Genomic DNA, 7,876 nt, shown 5'->3' on the forward strand with positions numbered 1-7,876 from the left:
GGTATGCAGTGTGACCAAGAGGGTGAGGTTACTGGACCATCCAGGGCAGAAGTTACTGCAGCCCATCTCAATATACCGGACCAATGAGCCTCGAGCGCGGACCTAGTGTGGGGCCAAATCTCCTTTACCCGCAGTTTCAACACTGCTAACCACTTTGTCACAAGCCCATATAAGGTACAGAAAAACACTACCACTTGAAATGGTATTCACAGTACCCCAGGCTACAGGAGATAGGTTGAAGTTATGTCAACCTATCACGCCACTTCAGGAATTACACCTAAAGGAAAATAGTAACAGAAATATTTTATGTAACACAGGTAACTTTGTATTGCGCAGCTTCACAACACACACATGTACAGTGCAGTAAGGAGTCAGAACCTTACACTAAAATCAATAGTTTAATCACAAAACAATTTAAAACAAATACCAAACAAATGTTCCCCCAAAAGAAGCAAAAAATGATTCAATCATTTTATTGTGTCAACCACAAAAATGCAAACAATTAGCACTGGGTACAATGATTTGAAGTCACTTTTCAAAGAAATTGCACAGAAGGATTAGTGGTAAACTTTGTAGAAAGCAAATAGACAAAAACACTTTATTAGTGATTGGAAAGTGTTTTTGCGGGAAACCTCTGTGAATTTGTTTTGCCCCCAACCCACATTTCGGAACCCAATCCCGTCTATGCATGCAGTCCTGATGTGGCACACCTTGTCAGGATTGTACTGAAGTGCACCTCCCAACGTAGCCAGACAACAACAAGCTGGCATAATACAGATACCAGTATGAGAATGTACCAAGTACATGTCAAAACCAGATTGGTAAGGCATCCCCCCCCCCCCTTCTTCACAAGCTACCTTCTTTAACATGTCGATCTTGCTTGGACATACTGTATTGCTTTTAAGAAGTAATACCAATGTTCAATACTGTGAAAATATGGGAGGGAATCAAAGGGAGAGCAGTCTTACTTATTTATTTTTTTCCATTGATAAACCACAAATGACTTAATACCTAAGAAGAGATGGTGGTGAAGTAATGCACATGTTCTATATGAAGGTGTGACAGGATGGTCGTGTGTGGTGACGTCAGGCCAGAATGCATGAAGAAACACAGGCACTGCAGATACGGTGCAAAGGCGCTTGCGCCGTTTTATTTTTAAATAACAAAAATAAATAAAAGGTTTAAACAAAAAGACTTGCTCACAAAGCAAAATAAAAGGTTTAAACAAAACAAAATCACAAACACAAAATAAACAATAAATGATCCAGGTCAGTAGCCTTAGCTGATTCTGTATTTTCTTTTAAGTTTAGTTTCATTTTCGCTCGCTCCCTCCCCTCTCGTTCCTCCTCTTGAACATCCACCTGGAACTGAGAGTGCTGCAGGTTTATATGCAGGTGACCATCTCCCGATTTAGCAACAAATGAATCACTTAATTAATTTGGGAGATGACCACCTTCTGCACGAGGTTTTTAATTATTCCTGGCAGAGGACGAGTACCCACTCTCGCCTCTGCCAGAACACATTTTAAATAAAACAATAACAACCAAAACGCACAGCTACACCGTCATATTTAAATACAATAAATAAATACAAAAACAATACAGACGGCGCTTCGCCATCATATAAATACAATAATAAATCATAACAATTATGATAATAATAATAAACCACAAATACAAAATAAACTGCACAGGGGCGGAGGGGGAGACCCTGTTCTAAAAATAAATAAAGAAAACACTGCACAGGGCTCCTCGCCCTGTTACAGAAGGCTAATCACGTCTTTAAATTAAAGTAACAAAACTCTCAATTGTATACAAAAAAATGCTGCCGTTCCAGTTTGGGTACACTTCCAATAAATGAAGCTGCAGATATATGAAAACAACTCTTTTTAAAACAGTCATTCAAACTAAATGGGTAAAGCAGGTGGCTTTGAATGTCATCTGCAAACTTTGTTGAAAGTTCATTGTGAAGCTGTTACAGAATGGCTTTGTTGTGACATCCAGGAAATGAATGGACACAAGGCAGTACAGTGCGGGCAAATGAAACGCTGGCTGCACTGAGGATTTATTAAATAAGAACACTTAAATAATAAACAAAACAAAATGGCATGATGGCCAGAATAACCAAACACAAAGAAACGGAATACAAGCACCCGGTTATTCTGGACTGGGACTGGCCAAACTTTAAAGAATTGATGAAATTAATGGCAGTCTCAGCCACACACATAAACGTGGCAGAAAAAAGGAGAACTGATTGGTGATATTTTCCCCTTACATGCTGAAATGTTTTCCCCTGTTTTCCATCCTAGAAAAACAAATAAAGAGAGAAGGACCGAAAAATGGGAAGGAGCATCAATGAGACAAGGCTGGGGTCTGGTGGGAGAATGCTCTGAAAGTACCAAACACCAATCAAAGGGAGCTGGTATGCATTGTGACTGAGAGGGCGAGGTTACTGGACCATCCAGGGCAGAAGTTACTGCAGCCCATCTCAATATACCGGACCAGTGAGCCTCGAGCGCGGACCTAATGTGGGGCTGTGGAAGGGTGGTGGGTAATTCACTGACACACGGGAGACACAGATGATTTTGACAGCACCGCACAGGTGCCCAGTTTTATTTAGGGGGGCAGTTCCACGTTTTAGCCCGCAGAGGGCGCTGTTGTCTGTGGTCTGCCTATCACCAATGATAGACAGAGCCACAGAGATACCAGGGGTGGTACCGTACTAAATAATTAGGCGCACTCGCAGGTGCTCGAACAAAAAAATAAGCAAAAGGAGAAAAGAACTGGGAAAATAAAACACAGTAATCAAAAACTACAAATAAAAGGTGCTGCTCTCGGCAGCTTCACCCCGACCGTCGCTACCCTCACAGTCCGGGTCTCCGTCCTACCCTCGCCGCTCCCTCAGGCTGCTAAAACAAATACTGATGGGGTCTGCCCACGGTTTTCCCTGCTAACCCTGCTTTCTTTCTTTTTGTCTTTTGTTTCTTTTGGGGTTTTCCTCCCCGGCCGTGTCTTGGACCTGGACCACAGCGTCCGCATGTCTTTTTATTTTCTCTCAAAAGGGCAGACCTGAGTGAAAAGCAGAATGTCGTTTTATAGGGCCAGCAATCCCCCAAGAGCCGCCGCTCAGTCATTCAGAGAGAAAGAAAGCCCGCACACCCACTCTCCCACCTCTGTGTCACTGCCATGACTGACAGGCGGATATTGACGGGCTGCTGCCCTCTCCCTGCAGCACTTCGAACACATCAGAAGAGTCAGTACAGGTCTCCCCCTGTTACAGGGGCCAAATCTCCTTTACCTGCAGTTTCAACACTGCTAACCACTTTGTCACAAGCCCATATAAGGTACAGAAAAACACTAGCACTTGAAAGGCATTCACAGTACCCCAGGCTACAGGAGACAGGTAGAAGTTATGCCAACCTATCACGCCACTTCAGGAATTACACCTAAAGGAAAATAGTAACAGAAATATTTTATGTAACACAGGTAACTTTGTATTGCGTAGCTTCACAACACACACATGTACAGTGCAGTAAGGAGTCAGAACCTTTTATTAAAATCAATAGTTTAATCACAAAACAATTTAAAACAAATACCCAACAAATGTTCCCCCAAAAGAAGCAAAAAATGATTCAATCATTTTATTGTGTCAACCACAAAAATGCAAACAATTAGCACTGGGTACAATGATTTGAAGTCACTTTTCAAAGAAATTGCACAGAAGGATTAGTGGTAAACTTTGTAGAAAGGAAATAGACAAAAACACTTTATTAGTGATTGGAAAGTGTTTTTGCGGGAAACCTCTGTGAATTTGTTTTGCCCCCGCCCCACATTTCGGAACCCAATCCCATCTATGCATGCAGTCCTGATGTGGCACACCTTGTCAGGATTGTACTGAAGTGCACCTCCCAACGTAGCCAGACAACAACAAGCTGGCATAATACAGATACCAGTATGAGAATGTACCAAGTACATGTCAAAACCAGATTGGTAAGGCATCCCCCCCCCCCTTCTTCACAAGCTACCTTCTTTAACATGTCGATCTTGCTTGGACATACTGTATTGCTTTTAAGAAGTAATACCAATGTTCAATACTGTGAAAATATGGGAGGGAATCAAAGGGAGAGCAGTCTTACTTATTTATTTTTTTCCATTGATAAACCACAAATGACTTAATACCTAAGAAGAGATGGTGGTGAAGTAATGCACATGTTCTATATGAAGGTGTGACAGGATGGTCGTGTGTGGTGACGTCAGGCCAGAATGCATGAAGAAACACAGGCACTGCAGATACGGTGCAAAGGCGCTTGCGCCGTTTTATTTTTAAATAACAAAAATAAATAAAAGGTTTAAACAAAAAGACTTGCTCACAAAGCAAAATAAAAGGTTTAAACAAAACAAAATCACGAACACAAAATAAACAATAAATGATCCAGGTCAGTAGCCTTAGCTGATTCTGTATTTTCTTTTAAGTTTAGTTTCATTTTCGCTCGCTCCCTCCCCTCTCGTTCCTCCTCTTGAACATCCACCTGGAACTGAGAGTGCTGCAGGTTTATATGCAGGTGACCATCTCCCGATTTAGCAACAAATGAATCACTTAATTAATTTGGGAGATGACCACCTTCTGCACGAGGTTTTTAATTATTCCTGGCAGAGGACGAGTACCCACTCTCGCCTCTGCCAGAACACATTTTAAATAAAACAATAACAACCAAAACGCACAGCTACACCGTCATATTTAAATACAATAAATAAATACAAAAACAATACAGACGGCGCTTCGCCATCATATAAATACAATAATAAATCATAACAATTATGATAATAATAATAAACCACAAATACAAAATAAACTGCACAGGGGCAGAGGGGGAGACCCTGTTCTAAAAATAAATAAAGAAAACACTGTACAGGGCTCCTCGCCCTGTTACAGAAGGCTAATCACGTCTTTAAATTAAAGTAACAAAACTCTCAATTGTATACAAAAAAATGCTGCCGTTCCAGTTTGGGTACACTTCCAATAAATGAAGCTGCAGATATATGAAAACAACTCTTTTTAAAACAGTCATTCAAACTAAATGGGTAAAGCAGGTGGCTTTGAATGTCATCTGCAAACTTTGTTGAAAGTTCATTGTGAAGCTGTGACAGAACGGCTTTGTTGTGACATCCAGGAAATGAATGGACACAAGGCAGTACAGTGCGGGCAAATGAAACGCTGGCTGCACTGAGGATTTATTAAATAAGAACACTTAAATAATAAACAAAACAAAATGGCTTGATGCCCAGAATAACCAAACACAAAGAAACGGAATACAAGCACCCGGTTATTCTGGACTGGGACTGGCCAAACTTTAAAGAATTGATGAAATTAATGGCAGTCTCAGCCACACACATAAACGTGGCAGAAAAAAAGGAGAAATGATTGGTGATATTTTCCCCTTACATGCTGAAATGTTTTCCCCTGTTTTCCATCCTAGAAAAACAAATAAAGAGAGATGGACCGAAAAATGGGAAGGAACATCAATGAGACAAGGCTGGGGTCTGGTGGGAGAATGCTCTGAAAGTACCAAACACCAATCAAAGGGAGCTGGTATGCATTGTGACTGAGAGGGCGAGGTTACTGGACCATCCAGGGCAGAAGTTACTGCAGCCCATCTCAATATACCGGACCAGTGAGCCTCGAGCGCGGACCAAATGTGGGGCTGTGGAAGGGTGGTGGGTAATTCACTGACACACGGGAGACACAGATGATTTTGACAGCACCGCACAGGTGCCCAGTTTTATTTAGTGGGGCAGTTCCACGTTTTAGCCCGCAGAGGGCGCTGTTGTCTGTGGTCTGCCTATCACCAATGATAGACAGAGCCACAGAGATACCAGGGGTGGTACCGTACTAAATAATTAGGCGCACTCGCAGGTGCTCGAACAAAAAAATAAGCAAAAGGAGAAAAGAACTGGGAAAATAAAACACAGTAATCAAAAACTACAAATAAAAGGTGCTGCTCTCGGCAGCTTCACCCCGACCGTCGCTACCCTCACGGTCCGGGTCTCCGTCCTACCCTCGCCGCTCCCTCAGGCTGCTAAAACAAATACTGATGGGGTCTGCCCACGGTTTTCCCTGCTAACCCTGCTTTCTTTCTTTTTGTCTTTTGTTTCTTTTGGGGTTTTCCTCCCCGGCCGTGTCTTGGACCTGGACCACAGCGTCCGCATGTCTTTTTATTTTCTCTCAAAAGGGCAGACCTGAGGGAAAAGCAGAATGTCGTTTTATAGGGCCAGCAATCCCCCAAGACCCGCCGCTCAGTCATTCAGAGAGAAAGAAAGCCCGCACACCCACTCTCCCACCTCTCTGTGTCACTGCCATGACTGACAGGCGGATATTGACGGGCTGCTGCCCTCTCCCTGCAGCACTATGAACACATCAGAAGAGTCAGTACAGGTCTCCCCCTGTTACAGGGGCCAAATCTCCTTTACCTGCAGTTTCAACACTGCTAACCACTTTGTCACAAGCCCATATAAGGTACAGAAAAACACTACCACTTGAAAGGCATTCACAGTACCCCAGGCTACAGGAGACAGGTAGAAGTTATGCCAACCTATCACGCCACTTCAGGAATTACACCTAAAGGAAAATAGTAACAGAAATATTTTTTGTAACACAGGTAACTTTGTATTGCGTAGCTTCACAACACACACATGTACAGTGCAGTAAGGAGTCAGAACCTTTTATTAAAATCAATAGTTTAATCACAAAACAATTTAAAACAAATACCAAACAAATGTTCCCCCAAAAGAAGCAAAAAATGATTCAATCATTTTATTGTGTCAACCACAAAAATGCAAACAATTAGCACTGGGTACAATGATTTGAAGTCACTTTTCAAAGAAATTGCACAGAAGGATTAGTGGTAAACTTTGTAGAAAGCAAATAGACAAAAACACTTTATTAGTGATTGGAAAGTGTTTTTGCGGGAAACCTCTGTGAATTTGTTTTGCCCCCGCCCCACATTTCGGAACCCAATCCCGTCTATGCATGCAGTCCTGATGTGGCACACCTTGTCAGGATTGTACTGAAGTGCACCTCCCAACGTAGCCAGACAACAACAAGCTGGCATAATACAGATACCAGTATGAGAATGTACCAAGTACATGTCAAAACCAGATTGGTAAGGCACCCCCCCTCCTTCTTCACAAGCTACCTTCTTTAACATGTCGATCTTGCTTGGACATACTGTATTGCTTTGAAGAAGTAATACCAATGTTCAATACTGTGAAAATATGGGAGGGAATCAAAGGGAGAGCAGTCTTACTTATTTATTTTTTTCCATTGATAAACCACAAATGACTTAATACCTAAGAAGAGATGGTGGTGAAGTAATGCACATGTTCTATATGAAGGTGTGACAGGATGGTCGTGTGTGGTGACGTTAGGCCAGAATGCATGAAGAAACACAGGCACTGCAGATACGGTGCAAAGGCGCTTGCGCCCTTTTATTTTCAAATAACAAAAATAAATAAAAGGTTTAAACAAAAAGACTTGCTCACAAAGCAAAATAAAAGGTTTAAACAAAACAAAATCACGAACACAAAACAAACAATAAATGATCCAGGTCAGTAGCCTTAGCTGATTCTGTATTTTCTTTTAAGTTTAGTTTCATTTTCGCTCGCTCCCTCCCCTCTCGTTCCTCCTCTTGAACATCCACCTGGAACTGAGAGTGCTGCAGGTTTATATGCAGGTGACCATCTCCCGATTTAGCAACAAATGAATCACTTAATTAATTTGGGAGATGACCACCTTCTGCACAAGGTTTTTAATTATTCCTGGCAGAGGACGAGTACCCACTCTCGCCTCTGCCAGAACACATTTTAAATAAAACAATAAC

This window comes from Acipenser ruthenus, chromosome 50 (genome assembly GCF_902713425.1).
Source record: "Acipenser ruthenus chromosome 50, fAciRut3.2 maternal haplotype, whole genome shotgun sequence".
NCBI classification, from domain to species: Eukaryota; Metazoa; Chordata; class Actinopteri; order Acipenseriformes; family Acipenseridae; genus Acipenser; species Acipenser ruthenus.